Source organism: Tachypleus tridentatus, chromosome 3 (genome assembly GCF_004210375.1).
Source record: "Tachypleus tridentatus isolate NWPU-2018 chromosome 3, ASM421037v1, whole genome shotgun sequence".
In the NCBI taxonomy this organism is placed as follows: domain Eukaryota; kingdom Metazoa; phylum Arthropoda; class Merostomata; order Xiphosura; family Limulidae; genus Tachypleus; species Tachypleus tridentatus.
In genome coordinates this window covers 28,592,476-28,611,638 of record NC_134827.1, presented here as the reverse complement: position 1 = coordinate 28,611,638, position 19,163 = coordinate 28,592,476, and the positions used below count along the sequence as shown (strand labels likewise).

At 35.0% G+C, this 19,163-nt stretch overlaps 1 protein-coding gene across 1 annotated transcript in view; it reads right to left on the bottom strand.

Moving 5' to 3' along the window:
* Window positions 1–18,513, bottom strand: part of LOC143246606 (adenylate cyclase type 3-like) — a 172,692-nt gene extending 154,179 nt beyond the window's left edge. Inside the window, exon 1 of the mRNA XM_076493625.1 lies at window positions 18,180–18,513. The gene's annotated coding sequence lies outside the window, so the exon portion shown is untranslated. The remainder of the gene's footprint in view (window positions 1–18,179) is intronic.
* Window positions 18,514–19,163: the final 650 nt, after the last annotated feature.

Genomic DNA, 19,163 nt, shown 5'->3' with positions numbered 1-19,163 from the left:
GTATATATCTTTTAAAGTAGAACTGAATAGTAGGTATGGTATATACCTTTTAAAGTAGAACTGAATAGTAGATATGGTATATATCTTTTAAAGTAGAACTGAATAGTAGGTATGGTATATATCTTTTAAAGTAGAACTGAATAGTAGGTATGGTATATACCTTTTAAAGTAGAACTGAATAGTAGATATGGTATATATCTTTTAAAGTAGAACTGAATAGTAGGTATGGTATATACCTTTGAAAGTAGAACTGAATAGTAGGTATGGTTTATATCTTTTAAAGTAGAACTGAATAGTAGATATGGTATATATCTTTTAAAGTAGAACTGAATAGTAGATATGGTATATATATCTTTTAAAGTAGAACTGAATAGTAGGTATGGTATATACCTTTTAAAGTAGAACTGAATAGTAGATATGGTATATATCTTTTAAAGTAGAACTGAATAGTAGGTATGGTATATACCTTTTAAAGTAGAACTGAATAGTAGATATGGTATATATCTTTTAAAGTAGAACTGAATAGTAGATATGGTATATATCTTTTAAAGTAGAACTGAATAGTAGGTATGGTATATATCTTTTAAAGTAGAACTGAATAGTAGGTATGGTATATACCTTTGAAAGTAGAACTGAATAGTAGGTATGGTTTATACCTTTCAATGTAGGTTTTCACTATAATGGTTTTGTTTTTACAGCTCTTAATCTCAGAATATTTATCTACGTATTAATATTATTAAACGTTGACACCAACAATATGATTTTCCGTGTAGTCTTCATACACTGTTTATTTTTGCATTAGAAATACGGTTTCTGCAGTGATTAAACTATACTTGCTTATTTAGAACTATTTTTCATGGCGTATAACGCAAAAAAAGACTAATAGATTATATACGTTTCATTACAAACTAAACGAAATAAGTGGACGAATGGAACGTATTATGTAGTTTCTTGTCAGACAAGTGCGAGATAAATGTTCCTATACATTTATCACCTAGGTTGAGGGAAATGTACAGAGGCAGTTGCTATATCTTTTTCGCAAGATATCTAAACATTTCATGACATGACAAGCGTGAAACCAGGTATAATACAAGACGTTTATCCCTTACGGAATTTCGTGGGTACTGTAACAATCAGAATGTGTCTTATAGGCTTAGCGTGTTATTCTTCACAATATGTAGAAAACGGTGTTAATTTTTAGGAAGATAACTATCTGTCTATGTTAGAAAAAACCGTTCAGAAAGAACTGTTGGCTGATCTTTGATTATAATCATATCATCTTAGTAATACTAAAATTTTGAGTACAGAAAGCAGTAATCTGAGTTTCTTTTTTTTCATGAAATACATTAAAAAATATAAACAGATTTGAAATTCTACAAGAGTTTCATAAACTTGAAAATAAAGCACCAACACTTTAAAAATGGGTACAAAAGAGAATTGGCATGTATGTTTGTTTGTTTTGAGTTTCTCGCAAAACCACACGAGGGCTAATCTGCGCTGGTTGTCCCTAATTTAGCAATGTAAGACTAGAGGGAAGGAAACTAGTCATCACCACCCACCGCCAACTCTTCGGTTACTCTTTTACCAACGAATAGTGGGATTGATCGTAACATTATAAAGCCCCCACGGCTGAAAGGGCTAGCATATTTGGTGTGACGGGTATTCGAACCTGTAGCCCTCAGATTACGAGTCGAGAGCCCTAACCACCTGGTCATGTCAGGCCACAAGCTATGTTGTCATGTTCTTCAACCCATTTCGAGGTACTGAAGTTGCTGATCTTGTCGTGATGTCCCATGGTTAAAATCCCTCATGACAATAGTTCAGTTTATCACCACCAGTCGTTTTCCTATGTAGATCGTGTCATGAGTTACACCTTGTTTCTGTAATTACACAGCCCTGCAAATTTTATACTTCATAAAATTTGTTTTAGTTTTAATAACGGATTTTCCATAATTTAGCCATGGATATTTCGAAAACAATTCATTTTTTTTTGTATATTGTAAGGTCGACCCCAGCAGCACAGTGGTATGTCTGCGGACTTACAACGGGAGAATCAGCGTTTGGATACCCGTGGTGAGCACAGCACGAATAGCCCATTCTGTAGCTTAGTGCCTCATTACAAACAATGATATCACGTATGTTGTTTTGTTTTTTTATAAATTCGAAAGAAAGAAAAAAAAGAAAAGAAATTGTTGATAACCATTGGCTATAGATTTCTCTAGACTAATCACGACGTGAGTCTTAACGATTGTTCTAAAATCCAACGAAACATTATTTATTATAATGACTCACGTCGCGATTGATCTAGAGAAATCTCTAGCCAATGGTTGTCAACATTTTATGTATAACAAAATGAATTCAATGAAAACAAATCACTTGTGTTAAAGTACCTTGGAAAGTGTGCCAGGTAAATCCAACACGTCCTAAAGTCACAGTTCTAGAACTATTTTATATGTGACAGACTTTGGCTTGTTCTACTGTTTCACAATGTTTACAATAAAAAAATAGGCTTTTGAATGTACCTTGTAGGCATTCGAATTTTGTGAATGTACAAAGTCCTGATACGGTTGGAAGCGTTAAATCAGGGGTGAGATTCCCCTTGAGGTATAAATAAGGAAGTATATATAGAGTCAGACACTGAGATAGTTTGGCAATACACCAAGTATTGTGACGAGGTGATACAGAAAAAAATAAAACACGCGACATAGACAGTAGAGACTTATAAACAGAATTATCTCCTTTGATTATTTTATCCCAATGTTGATGTTTTATATCGTCATGTATGGGAAACGAAAACTTGTGGAACAAACCTGTTTTAAATTAAGTAAAGACAAATAGTACTATATAGCATATTGCAAGGTGGTTAGGGCGCTCGACTCAAATCTGAGGATCTCGGGTTCAAATCCCAGTCACACCAAACATGCTCGTCCTTTCAGGCGTGAGGGCGTTATAATGTAAGGGTCAATCCCAAAACTTGTTGGTAAAAGAGTAGCCTAAGAGTTGGCAGTGAGTGGTGACGGTTGTCTGCCTTCCATCTGGTTTAAGGCCCGGCATGGCCAAGTGGTTAAGGCGTAATCTGAGGGTCGCAGGTTCGAATCCTTATCGCACCAAACATGTTTGCCCTTTCAGCCGTTGGGGCGTTATTATGTGTCGGTCAATCTCACTATTTGTCGGGTAAAGTGTAACCCAGGAGTTGGCGGTAGGTGGTGATGATTAGCTGCCTTCCCTCTAGCCTTACACTGCTAAATTAAGAGCGAGTAGCGCAGATAACCCTCGTATAGCTTTGCGGGAAGTTCAAAAGAAACCAAACAAACTTTGACAATGAATGATTTGTCATAAAAGTGCAGAGAAAATGAATCTGTTTTTAAGAATAGCTGTTCATTTCTTGATCTCCTGCAGTAAAGATAGAATCTTGTTGGATTAAGAAATATCTCAAAGTGTATTTGTCAAATTATTGAAGATAAAACCTTTACTGCTATGATTAATAAAGCTATGATTAATAAAGTAAAACCTTTAAAAATCTGTTTTTGGAAAGATTAACACTGCTGAGAATAGTAAAACAAAACCGTTAAAAATCTGCTTTGAAGGCAGATATTCTGTGTTTGAGAAGACTAACACTGCTGAGAATAGTAAAACAAAACCGTTAAGAATCTGCATTGAAGGCAGAAAATCTGTTTTTGAGAAGACTAACACTGCTGAGAATAGTAAAACAAAACCGTTAAGAATCTGCTTTGAAGGCAGATATTCTGTGTTTGAGAAGACTAACACTGCTGAGAATAGTAAAACAAAACCGTTAAGAATCTGCTTTGAAGGCAGATATTCTGTGTTTGAGAAGACTAACACTGCTGAGAATAGTAAAACAAAACCGTTAAGAATCTGCATTGAAGGCAGAAAATCTGTTTTGAGAAGACTAACACTGCTGAGAATAGTAAAACAAAACCGTTAAGAATCTGCTTTGAAGGCAGATATTCTGTGTTTGAGAAGACTAACACTGCTGAGAATAGTAAAACAAAACCGTTAAGAATCTGCATTGAAGGCAGAAAATCTGTTTTTGAGAAGACTAACACTGCTGAGAATAGTAAAACAAAACCGTTAAAAATCTGCTTTGAAGGCAGATATTCTGTGTTTGAGAAGACTAACACTGCTGAGAATAGTAAAACAAAACCGTTAAGAATCTGCATTGAAGGCAGAAAATCTGTTTTTGGAAAGATTAACACTCTGAGAATAATAAAACAAAACCTTTAAGAATCTGCTTTGAAGGCAGATATTCTGTGTTTGAGAAGACTAACACTGCTGAGAATAGTAAAACAAAACCGTTAAGAATCTGCTTTGCATTCTGTGTTTGAAGACTAACACTGCTGAGAAAACCGTTCTGCATTGAAGGCAGAAAATCTGCTTTTGAGAAGATTAACACTGCTGAGAATAATAAAACAAAACCTTTAAGAATCTGCTTTGAAGGCAGAAAATCTGCTTTTGAGAAGATTAACACTGCTGAGAATAGTAAAACAAAACCGTTAAGAATCTGCTTTGAAGGCAGATATTCTGTTTCTGAGAAGATTAACACTGCTGAGAATAGTAAAACAAAACTGTTAAGAATTCACATTGAAGTCAGAAAATATGTTTCTGAGAAGATTAACACTGTTATGATTAATAAAGTAAAACCTTTAAGAATCTGCTTTGAAGGCAGAAAATCTATTTTGAGAAGATAACACTGCTGAGAATAGTAAAACAAAACCGTTAAGAATCTGCTTTGAAAGCAGATATTCTGTTTTTGAGAAGATTAACCAGGACGTCAATCTACCACATCAATATTTTGTTGCTTTACAGAATTTGTGAACATAATGAAGGAATTTTAGACATTTTGGCAATCAAGTTAGTGTGAAAGAAATCACACTTTAACCTCAGGTAATAACAAACAAAGTTTATTATTTCAGACAGTGTTTCGTTAGTATATTAGCCTGACAAATAAATGACTAGTATTTTTTTAGACCACTTTACCTGCAGTACTCAACTTCCAATAAGGAAACGACTGTAAGACCAACCAGTTTTGGTGCTGGAATATTGTTATTGTCGTTTATTACTTAAAAATATTTAACATTTAACGAGATTGAAAACACCATTAACGTAACACCGAAACTACCATAAGGTACTTCTAAGTTTATTTACATAGGTTGTTTTATAGGTGTCAGAAGTTTCACGCGACGGATATTATGCGATTTTCACGAAACTTATACAGCAATATCACCATGTACATATTATGAAGTATTAGACAAAAAACTTTGCTACAATAGAATTCCAGAACTGTTTATTATAGGAGGACAATAAGGTTGAAATGACGTACAACAAATCGAATACAGCAAGGAAATAACTTTTGCTGAAAGCCATTTTGAGATCACGATTTCTATTTAATACTCCAAAAAAATAAAAATAGATTGAGGGAATTTTATCATCGAACATAACAGTGGAAACTAGATGGTGCTAGATTCTTTTACTTCCACAAATGTATAAAATCCATCCATTTCTATGAAAATTGAGTCCAGTGTTATTTTAAGTCATCATGTTTTTGTAATTTAGAAGACCTTTGTTGTAGAGCTGGAAGTCGAATCCATCCATTTCCATGGGAATTGAGTCCAGTGTTATATTTTAAGTCATCATGTTTTTGTAATTTAGAAGACATTTGTTGTAGAGCTGAGAGTGGAATCCATCCATTTCCATGGAAATTGAGTCCAGTGTTATATTTTAAGTCATCATGTTTTTGTAATTTAGAAGACATTTGTTGTAGAGCTGAGAGTGGAATCCATCCATTTCCATGGAAATTGAGTTCAGTGTTATATTTTAAGTCATTATGATTTTGTAATTTAGAAGACATTTGTTGTAGAGCTGGGAGTGGAATCCATCCATTTCTATGGAAATTGAGTCCAGTGTTATATTTTAAGTCATCATGTTTTTGTAATTTAGAAGACATTTGTTGTAGAGCTGGGAGTGGAATCCATCCATTTCTATGGAAATTGAGTCCAGTGTTATATTTTAAGTCATCATGATTTTGTAATTTAGAAGACATTTGTTGTAGAGCTGGGAGTGGAATCCATCCATTTCCATGGAAATTGAGTCCAGTGTTATATTTTAAGTCATCATGATTTTGTAAGTTAGAAGACATTTGTTGTAGAGCTGGGAGTGGAATCCATCCATTTCTATGGAAATTGAGTCCAGTGTTATATTTTAAGTCATCATGATTTTGTAATTTAGAAGACATTTGTTGTAGAGCTGGGAGTGGAATCCATCCATTTCCATGGAAATTGAGTCCAGTGTTATTTTAAGTCATCATGTTTTTGTAATTTAGAAGACATTTGTTGTAGAGCTGGGAGTGGAATCCATCCATTTCTATGGAAATTGAGTCCAGTATTATATTTTAAGTCATCGTGTCTTTGTAATTAATAAGACATTTGTTTTAGGGTTTGGAGAGTATTTAACACATCAAATAACACTTTTCTTCTATCTTTTTGATATTTGTGTCGTGTGTTGCTGGTATTATACGTGTCAGGATAACTGTTTTTCTTACTGTTCCTGTCTTTCACTGTCACTCCACAATATCGCATAATACAATTCATCCAGGTTTGTTTCAATGTTGTCCTTCCGCTTCGCAGATAAAGTAAAAGCGATTTTATAAGAAGTACACGTATTCTATTATGTTTGTTCTATCGCAACTCATTTTATGTTGAAACCTCAAGTGTAACATGAAAAGTATTTTTTTCCTTTTTATGATTCTCTGTCTTGGTGTGTTAAGGCGACTCAATGGCTATCTGAGGTAACCTCCCTTAATTTCGAGTTATCTCGGTGGGGCAGCGATAACTCTTACAAGCCAGGGCTAAATGCCCGCGATGGGCATAGCAGATAGTCCAGTGCGGCTTTGCTAAAAAGTATAACAAGCTAATGAAACCCCAGTTTTTAAGTTATAGACTAGATTACATGCTGTTAGATAACACCATTGACCGCCAACTCTTTAGCTACTTTTCTATCAACGAAAAGTGGGATTGACCGTATCATTATAACGTCTCAAATAATTGGTGGGATCAAGGCTAGGATATCAATAATATACAATGGCTGAGCTCTCGTTACTATACATTAACACTAATTCAGCTAACCCTATTCGGAATGACTGGGATGAAAACGCCTTTGTTTCTTTTTTATCTGTTAATTTGGCCTGGCGTGCGACTCGTAATCCGAGGGCCACGGGTTCGAATCCCGGTCGCACCAAACATGCTCGCAATTTCAGCCGTGAGGGCGTTATAATGTGACGGTCAATCCCACTATTCGTTGGTAAAAGAGTAGCCCAAGAGTTGGCGGTGGGTGGTGATGACTAACTGCCTTCCGTCTAGTCTTACACTGCTAAATTAGGGACGGCTAGCACAGATAGCCCTCGAGTAGCTTTGTGCGACATTCAAAAACAAACAAACAAAATCTGTTAATTTAGAAGCTTTAGTCAAAGTTTGAAAAATGTATAAATAAAACACATTTCGATTTTTTTCAGATTCACTTTCATGGATGGTTTGTCAAAGTTACTTTTGCTATTTTTGTCTTTAAAAAGTGTTCGGGTAGGAAACTGGAAGTTAAGAATTATATTTCACTTTATTCTCTGAATATGTGGGTGACTTGCCAAAAATAAATATTTTTAGAAACTGCACCTGCTACATAACATTATAAGAGAACTTTATCTGTTAAAAATATGCGTTAAGTCAGAAATACTGGAATACGATTAGTGACTATACATGCTACAACTATACCATAGGATTACTCGACGTGTCACAGTAGCTTACAATCAAAACTCAATGTGTTTAGTTTACAATAGAAATGAAACCGAAACTCGGTAGGATGTTCTGTCGGTTTTAACATGGTGGAAGATTGACGTTTTATCATAGTTTTAACACGGTAAAAGCTTGACGTTTTTACATGGTTTAAACACGGTAAAAGCTTGACGTTTTTACATGGTTTCAACACGATAAAAGCTTGACGTTTTTACATAGTTTAAACACGGTAAAAGCTTGACGTTTTTACATAGTTTTAACACGGTAAAAGTTAAGAAAGTTTATATTTAATTTTTTTTCTATCACTTAATGATAAAATGATTGCATAATGCATAGCCCCAGACTCTTCTTCTAAACTCATCTGACTTAAATAAAACTGTCGGTCTGCAAGGTACAAGTGTGTGTTTCTTATAGAAAAGCCACATTGCGTTATCTGCTCTGTTCACCGAAGGAAATCGAACCCCTCATTTCAGCGTTATAAATCCGACGTTTAACGTTGTCCCAGCGGGGAGACTTAATGTGAAAGAAAAGTGTAAACATTATGCTTTTATTTACAGGAGAACATTTTGCATTGAGACGTATTAGCAACAGTGACACAACGTATACTCAGTGTTCTGTTTTTATCACAAAATTTATATATTATCTGGTGACTAGATTCCGTCGCTACAAATGACAATAGGAAATTATTACATGTTCAACCTGACATCTGGCATTCATAAAATTTACTTCAAAATAATTTTATTAGGAGTCCTTACAGAAGCCTTGTCAGCACTACCAAAATTATTCACACATATATTTGCGTCATCACATCTACTTACAAGAGCTTATTAGCGTTATCACAACTACATACAGACGGGTTATTATTGTTATCACATCTACTTACAGACGGGTTATTAGCGTTATCACATCTACTTACAGACGGGTTATTAGTGTTATCACAGCTACTTACAGACGGGTTATTATTGTTATCACATCTACTTACAGACGGGTTATTAGCGTTATCACATCTACTTACAGACGGGTTATTAGTGTTATCACAACTACATACAGACGGGTTATTATTGTTATCACATCTACTTACAGACGGGTTATTAGTGTTATCACAACCACATACAGACGGGTTATTATTGTTATCACAACTACATACAGACGGATTATTATTGTTATCACATCTACTTACAGACGGGTTATTAGTGTTATCACAGCTACTTACAGACGGGTTATTATTGTTATCACATCTACTTACATACAGGTTATTAGTGTTTTCACAGCTACTTACAGACGGGTTATTAGTGTTATCACATCTACTTACAGACGGGTTATTAGCGTTATCACAGCTACTTACATACAGGTTATTATTGTTATCACACCTACTTACATACAGGTTATTATTGTTATCACATCTACTTACATACAGGTTATTATTGTTATCACACCTACTTACATACAGGTTATTATTGTTATCACACCTACTTACATACAGGTTATTAGTGTTATCACAGCTACTTACAGACAGGTTATTATTGTTATCACATCTACTTACATAAAGAATATTAGTGTTATCACATCTACTTACATACAGGTTATTATTGTTATCACATCTACTTACAGACAGGTTATTATTGTTATCACATCTACTTACATACAGGTTATTATTGTTATCACATCTACTTACATACAGGTTATTAGTGTTATCACAGCTACTTACAGACGGGTTATTATTGTTATTATTGTTATCACATCTACTTACATACAGGTTATTATTGTTATCACATCTACTTACATACAGGTTATTAGTGTTATCACAGCTACTTACAGACGGGTTATTAGTGTTATCACATCTACTTACATACAGGTTATTAGTGTTACCACAGCTACTTACAGACAGGTTATTAGTGTTACCACAGCTACTTACAGATGGGTTATTAGTGTTATCACAGCTACTTACAGACGGGTTATTAGTGCTATCACAGCTACTTACAGACGGGTTTTAGTGTTATCAAAAATGATAAAAAGAAAGTTTATAATTGTTACTAAGTTATAAAGTTACTAAAAGTTATAAAGACTGGTTATAGAAGGTTTATTAATTTTATAAAGACTAGTTATAGAAGGTTTATTAATATTATAAAGACTACTTATAGAAGGTTTATTAATATTATAAAGAGAGCTTACAGAGGGTTTATTAATGGTATCAAGACAGCTTACAGAGGGTTCATTAATGTTATCAAGACAGCTTACAGAGGGTTTATTAATGTTATCAATACTGCTTACAGAGGGTTTATTAATGTTATCAAGACAGCTTACAGAGGGTTTATTAATGTTATCAAGGCTTACAGAGGGTTTATTAATGTTTACAGCTTACAGAGGGTTTATTAATGTTATCAAGACAGCTTACAGAGGGTTTATTAATGTTATCAAGACAGCTTACAGAGGGTTTATTAATGTTATCAAGACTGCTTACAGAGGGTTTATTAATGTTATCAAGACAGCAGAGGGTTTATTAATGTTATCAAGACAGCTTACAAAGGGTTTATTAATGTTATCAAGACTGCTTACAGAGGGTTTATTAATGTTATCAAGACAGCTTACAGAGGGTTTATTAATGTTATCAAGACAGCTTACAGAGGGTTTATTAATGTTATCAAGACTGCTTACAGACGTTTTATTAATGTTATCAAGACAGCTTACAGAGGGTTTATTAATGTTATCAAGATCGTCACTTTCTAACGTCCCCACGGCTGAAAGGGTGGGGATATGTCCAATGAGATGGGAAGTCGAATGCCCTAACCACCTGGTCTTGCATGGCCTAATATTAGGGACGATAATACCAGAAGTGGATTTCTGACCTAGCCATTTAGCCCACGTGCGCATTAAATGACGTTGAAGTTGAAATTACGAATTCTTTGCTATTTTCCTTTATCCTTCCAGGACTTCTTATCTCTGTAGGTGCCACTGTGGGCTGAACAGTAGAATAAAATAAGATGTTTGTTTGTTTGTTTTTGAATTTCGCACAAAGCTACTCGAGGGCTATCTGTGCTAGCCGTCCCTAATTTAGCAGTGTAAGACTAGAGGGAAGGAAGCTAGTCATCACCACCCACCGCCAACTCTTGGGCTACTCTTTTACCAACGAATAGTGGGATTGACCGTCACATTATAACGCCCCCACGGCTGAAAGGGCGAGCGTGTTTGGCGCGATGGGGTCATGCCGGGCCATAAAATAAGGTGAATTTTGTGTTTTGATGTCATACGCGCGTGTTTACCCTCAAAAGAGAGCGTGAGTGCCACAAAGTAGTTTCCTGAAATTTTCTACATCGATATTTGTTTCAGTTGAAAAACCTCGCAAGGCTTAACTCTATCAACCAGAATTAAAGCAGTAGTGCACTAACCCTTTCCTGTTTTAGTTTTAGTACTCATACAAGTTCGAATCCTATAATTATTTTTATGAGCTCCTTTCCAGTGATTGAAAAATCAAATATTTATTTTTAATTTCCCATAAGTGTTATCATACAGAGTTCTGTAGTAGCTTCAATAGTATATATATATATATATATATATAAAGAACAAATTTATCGTTCTCGGTGTAATGTTGTGTAATCGTAGGTATTAAAGATGCCGCTTACGATGTTTAATGTTAAGTATTATTTAAATGTTTACGCACAAGAGTAACATGTTGGCTTAGCTGTTCGTTTGCAAAGTGCACACCGAGAAGAACCTTAACTCAAAATACCACGCTTATAAGAAAAACAAAAATCCTGTAATGGAAAACAGTTTTTTTTTTTTTGCACGCTTGTTTTGTTTGTTTGTTTTGAATTTCGCGCAAAGCTACTCGAGGGCTATCTGCGCTAGCCGTCCCTAATTTAGCAGTGTAAGACTAGAGGTAAGGCACCCACTGCCAACTCTTGGGCTACTCTTTTACCAACGAATAGTGGGATTGACCGTAACATTATAACGCCCCCCGGGCTGAAAGGGGCGGGCATGTTTGATGCCACCGGGATTCGAACCCGCGATCCTCGGATTACGAGTCGTACGCCTTAACACGCTTGGCCATGCCGGGCCCGCACGCGTAACAAAAGCGAATCATAATTTTCTAAAGAGGAAATGTTTTGCTCATCACCGTACTGTTAGAGTAATGAACGCTGCTGGTATTGTATCTCACCTCCATAAAACGACTTTGTATCAGACGGAATTGTACGGTCTATACGTATACGCACACCTATATTACACGTTATTTTAGTAGATATTAATCAAATGAGATTTTATTAAACTCCCAGATAAAAGGTACACATTTAAAGCAAACATTCGCTGAAAATGTAAAGACTTTAAATTCGCGAAAACGACTTAGCTTCGACGAATTGAACAGGAAGAGAGAACACGAGAAATCTTACTTGAAGCTGGTCTGTTTCACGGTTTGTTGAATCAGCTGTGACACGTCTTCAACAGCACCTCACTATATCCTATAACATGTACATTATTCACAGATATGAAGATCGTATAACTTTCTCTTCTCCAATACCAGTATCTTGTTTTTTATGGAAGACATAGGAAAAGGTCTACCTTTCAAAAGACCTCGTTTAAGCAGTTGTTGTTTTCTAACTTTGGTTATTTTAGTGGTTTGATGTCATGTGATTTTCAGGTCTAGTTATAAGTTGTTAAAATTACAAATGTGGGAAAGTTTTAATATTTAATGTTTAAATTCGTGCATTTATTCAAATAATGTGAAAAAAAAACCAATGGCATTTTCACTAAAGTAATGCCTGCTTAAATGTGTACATCAACATTTTTGGTGTTTTTCCTAAAATAATAGCTCCCCACTAGACAGCGGTAAGTCTACGGATTTACAACGCTAACATCAGGGGTTCGATTCCCCTCGGTGGGCTCAGCAGATAGCCCGTTGTGGCTTTGCTAAAAGAAAAACACAAACACACACACACACACCCCTAAAATAATAATGAAGATCGCTCATTTGGAACAACTGGTATTGTAGGTTAGATACCATAGTAAAACCATGAGATACTATAGTAAAACCAAGCTCTTTTCGTTTTAGTTAAATAATTTGCTACTTAAAATAATTATTTGATCACATTTGATATATTATTTTTAACGTCATTTTAATTTGTATCGTACTTAATAAAAGTTACAATAATGGTTTCATCGTTAGAATTTCAGCTTTAGTTTAGGCTACGAATTTAATTTACAGCATAGCGACAAAACTTCATAGCAGAAAAAACTTTGTTGATATAAGTTTTCGCCACTAGGGGACACCAGACAGTTTGAACTCAAGGTGTCCTCTCCACGAGGACATCACGAAGTAAGCCTTTTTTTTGTTTGGTTGCTTTTTTTAGTTTCGCGCAAAGCTACTAGAGGGCTATCTACGCTAGCCATCCCTAATTTAGCAGTGTAAGACTAGAGGGAAGGCACCCACTGCCAACTCTTGGGCTACTCTTTTACCAACGAATAGTGGTATTGACTGTAACATTATAACGCCCACACGGCTGAAAAGGCGAGCATGTTTGGTGCGACGTGGATGCGAACCCGCGACCCTCGGATTAAGAGGCACCCATCTGGCCATGCCCGGCCAAGTAAAAATTTTAAAGCATATTTATGGACAAAATTCAGTAAATTATGTAAATAAAAGTTGTTCAGTTTGCTTTTTAAGAAATGGACGTAAAAGGTTACTAAAGAAATTTTAGCTATCAATGAGAAGAGAAGGTTATATGGTTTTCTGGTTTTTATTGTAAGAAAATAGAAACAATAGTAAATTGTTCTTGGGAGTTTCTAAATCTGCGACAACCATTCGTCTACAAAGAAAAAACACACATCATACATATCGCAGCAAGTTGAATATACCCTGGTTTGTTTCGGATTTCTTGTAACCCCACACGACTTGCGTTAACCGTCCCTAATTCAGTGGTAAATGACCAGAGAGTAGGTAGCTAGTTTACACCACCCACTGACCACTCTTTGGCTACCTTTTACCAACTAATAGTGGAATTGATGGTGACATAATCACGACCTTACGGATGAGAGGACGAGAATGGTTGGTGAACGGGGATACGAAATAATGTAATTTCTCCATTTCCTTATTAGTAACTTGTATACAGAACAGTCTAAGTTAATTGTAGCTACAAAATATTCTCAGACTGTGACGACGCGAGACAACAAATGTTCGTGTACTTTCCACACGTGTGCACTAATGATTCACCTTACCATTAAATCGAGGTTAGCTCCAGAGTTGTATCTTCTATCAAACGGGCGTATCCTGAATATGTTTCTAATTAAGGACCTCCACTAGTGACGTTAAAATGTCAGCAAGTTGGCGACACTCATTTGACCTTTCTGTAACATCGTTTCTTCTGATACTTAATAATGATAAAATCTGATACTTCTTGCCAGTAATAGTTCAATTAACACACTGCAGAAGTTTAGGGTTCTTAAAACTATTTAACTTCTAATAAACACGCTTCACGCCCATAAAAGCTCAACTAACATCCTGCAGACATTTGGGGTTCTTAAAGCCATTAACTATCGTAAGTGGAACTAGTTTAAACATAAAATTTTCAAATTCATATTAATGGTTTTCGTTTGGTTTGTTTTAAAGTAAACCCGTTGAGCTATATCTGCTGTGTCCACCGCGGGGAATCGAAATCCGGATTTTAACACTGTAAGTCCGTAGACTTACCGCTGTCCCATTGGGGTACCCATGTTAGTACGTATGGTAATCGAAACATAAGCAAAATCTGATTATAAAACACAGTAAATTCAATCTTGCATGGTATCTACCTTGGTCGATATATCCTGTATTTCACGCACTTTATTTATAACTGACTCTAAAATAACTAATGACTGTTATTAGCAGTGCCATTAATCACTGAATCTTTGAATTAATCTGTGACTTTCAAAGTCGCAGGTTTCTAACATAAACTTCACACCTTGACAAACATCATACGAGTGTTGTAAAGGTAATAAAAATCACATCACTTTCAAAGTGTCCTTCAAGCCACAGGGTTCTAACAGAAAGTTCACACCTTGACAAGCATCATACGAGTGTTCTATAGATAATAAAAATCTCATATGAAGCTTAAGTTATTTCTGTGGCTCACCATCCCACTACAAACAAACATGTTCAAAGTAATTCCATCCACAGCTGTAAAGCATGAGAGAAAAACAACAACAACGTGTGCAACGAAATGACCAATTATGATTTGTAAACAAATGTAAAAATCATCAGTAAATCATCATCAGTAGACAGACTGACAGACAGATTATGTAAATATACAGATAAACATACGTATGTGATTATCAAACATGTATTTTATTGGAAATAGAAAAATAGATTTATGTGTATATATTCTGATATATTCATGGTAATAGATAGATGGGTGTGTCTGAACAGATGACAAGTCGACATATCCATATATATCTATATGTACATTGATATTAATAATAGTTAAACAGTTAAATAAATATAAAATACAGCTCTGTTTCCAGGAAAACATCTAAGCATAATCACGTGGGTTTATGTTTGGGTGTTAACCAAAGAAACTCTACGGTGTGCTGTGCCCACCACTGGTATTAAACCAGATATTTAGCATCATAAGCTCTCGTATTTACCGCTGAGCCACTGAAAGAGAAATGCATTTTTTTTTTTCATATACAGGCATAAATATATTCATCTGATAAACACATTCACGCAAATAAAGAGACAGACCTATTAGAATGGATAGAGTGTTGTGTGTTTTCTTATAACAAAGCCACATCGGGCTATCTACTGAGTCTACAGAGGAGAATCGAACCCCTGATTTTAGTGTTGTAAATCCGTAGACTTACTGCTGTACGAGCGGGGACAGAATGGATAGGAAGGACGGGTATACATTTGTTAAATAGTCATTATAACACTTGTGTTGGTTGACAAACATATGAATAAATTAACAGAAAAAAATTCGAGTTGTTACTTACACACACACACACACATAGTCGATTAGACAGAAATGTTTTCATTTGTATTCAGTTGACGACAGCTAAAAATAATTTGCATTCACGAATTTTAATACAATAAAACTTATCAGCACTTGAATGAATGTTGAAAAATCGCCAATACCTTAATAGAACGAGGCTTTAAAACTATGGTTTACTACAATGGTTTATTGCATTAAGAACAAAATTTTTGTTTTAGTGTAACGATTCTCATGGAGCTATAAAGCTAAATATGAAGAAAAATAACATATTTGATGCTATAAGATGGTTTACTGATAGTGATAAAAACTGACAATATTACATCAAGACGTACAGTATTGTGTTGTGTGGCCACAATAGCCAACCTGCAGGACTCACTGTGCGTTATTAACACGACGATAGTTTTATAATATTCCATCTGCTGTATCTTGGACTGTGGTAGTTCAGATTATCAGTGAATGCGTTTCATTCAGCTCTTACTTCACGTAGCAAATTTTGAAAACAATCCATTAAGAAATGGACGAGACATAAGATATCCAATTCTGATTGAGTTTCTACTATGTTTTTAATTCGCACTGACAGTACGGAAATTTTATTTCACAGAAAAACATAATCAATTTTCATGGATTTTTTTTAAACTTTATATGCCGATAGATCTTTATAACCTAATATTAGGTGCCAGTTTTAGTCTAAGTATAAGTCACGTGTGTAAAGTCATTCATCAAAAACCGCTGTTTTGACCAAAACGTTTGCATATGGCTTCGAAAAAGTCACGTGAGCTTTCTGTCTAAAATAGTTACTACAGCTTTATCTAAGAGTAAAGGTTAATGATTTTGTTTTGTATTAAAAACAGCTGATTTATACCAGCAAAATTATAAGGAGAAATGACAGGCAAATAAATAAGTACTAGTTAGGTTGAGCTCAAGATTTCAAAAGAATCATACGGGTGAACTTGATACGGATATACCGAATGCATGCAGGTGATGACAAGAAACTATTAATCTAACTTCCATGGCGTTATTATAAAGGGAGTTATTAACACTATTTTAAAGAGGAAAAATAACTTTGGTCATTATCGACTGTCGCTTTTTCTTTGTTGGTGTGTGTTAACAAAACGTCACGATGTTTAATAAAAAATACCATAGGTGTTTAGAAAAGTCGCGGACAAAAAGGAATTCAACACGTGACTCATAGCATTGGTGAGACTTTCACAGTAAATATTTACTAACTAGGCCTAGTATTTTGTTTTACCCACCACCATTCCCCAAGTTGAACAACAACAAAAGCGACCTGCTTAACTAATGGATAAATGTTTGCTGTAAAATTGTTATCAGCGTTATAAGTGTAGCTGCCAGTTTTACCGCCAATTTTGATTTTACTCCTGTAAACCACACACTCAGTCCTATTTTCACACTTAAGGTGTTTTTTATTACATTTCATATAACACTTTCTACAGCAGCCTATCCATAAATGATATTATGGAAATATTCTTCATTAATATATTGAAAACATGTTGTCTTTAATTATATAAACTAGCAGAATTTTAACGAGGTATAGTTTGGTTTCCGCAAAAAAAAGTGCATCTGACATCAATAAGGCCCGAAAAAAAGACAAAAGCGTATTTAAAGAATTAAGTTGAAGTTCAGTCACACATTATTATTATTATAAGGCTACGGGACAGAAAGGAAAAGATTTTTCGTTTGGCGAATTGATTATTCTAAGTTAAAATCATAGACGAATTTTAACCTGAGGACGACCTAGGAAGGTCGAAATGTGGTTCTCTGCTTTATTAGTAAAAGTGTTAATACCCACACCAGCCTTTCTGAGATACATTTTTATTTCAAGAGGGTTTGTCGCCATGAAGAAGAATGCATTCTATTGGAAATTCCACAGCAAAGATATTTATATGGAAATTTTAATAGAAGATAAATAAAACCCAGATTGAGAAATCAAGTCCTATTCACTTCTGAGTCTTAACTGAACAATCATAAATGAGTAAAACATACGTCATTATAGCACACGGAGAATTTATTATGAAAATGGTGGAAACAAGATAACATGTTTCGGACAAAAACGTGTTTCAAGTGCGAGGCGTTTTATTTAATATTTGTATTAATGTTAGTGAACTGTTTCTAAACAACAAACGTTACCGCATTCTTAGAAATTATAATTTGATTGTTTGAAGTTAAGCTACACAATGGGCTATCTGTGCTCTGCCCATCACGGGTATCGAAACCTTGTTCTAGCGTTTTAAGTCCAAAGACATGTCGCTGTGCCATTGAGAGGCATAGTTGCTGTCCATTGGAATAAAATAATTATTCGCGAAGTCTCATTATTCGAGAAGCAAATATATGAAGTAGTTAATAATTTGACTATATTGGGCTTATATAACTTTTAGATATTTTAGGCTTAAAAATATATTACCTCTTGGAAAGATGACAGATGTGCTGGAAGTGTGGTCTTTGGATTTACACTTAGAACTGGAAGGCGGTATTTTCTTGATGGGATTGAAGGAGTGTTATGGCAACAGAATTTACCCCAAGCCTTCGCAGGCTTCTTGCATTATACAAAGAGATTCTCATGCGCTACTTATTAACTTTACGTTTCGCTCTCGTAAACAAATGTCACTCTTGTACTCGAGTTCTAAGAAAGCATTTTTAGATACAAGTTCTAACGGACAGTAATTCCTTCGTTTTTCTGCTCACTGACAATTCACATATCTTCAACTCTCCTACCAATAGCTAGATAAACTTTGAGAGTTGTGAGGTTTGCCAACAGAACCGAATAAGAACAGATACGGCTGATGAGTTTATGTGTGCCAGCATTTGCTTTCGGTTTTTCTATCATCTTGGAGTTCCATATAGGACTGACTGCACGTGCTTTGATGTGTTAAAACGTTGTTCTAGGTTTACAAAGCCAAAAATATAGGATGTGATGTAAAAAGTGATAATTCAATCACTTTGTTATATCTGATTTTGAAGGATTTCTGATATAGACAGGCTCCTGTAAAACTACGTCCATGAAATATCAGAACTGAGTATGTTTAGCCACTCATGTTGCCTTCAAGTAGCACAACGCTATATCTGCGGACTTACATTGCTAGAAACCGGGTTTCCATACCCATGATGGATAAAGCATAGATATCACTTTTTTTGCTTAATAGCAACAACAACACAAAACTGTTCACGATGTTTTAAAGGAATCCCTAGTAAAATATTAAAATTGTATTTTTATCATGTTATGGAACTTCTACCATTATGATTACATTAAACTTTAAAGTTTAAATTAAATTCCATGCTTGTACGCACTACAAACATGGCTACATTTTGTTTGAAATTTGAGAAAACTTTTGAGCCAAAAATAGAGAACTGATTAGGTGAGAGCATGATTGATGGAAATCCTCATTAT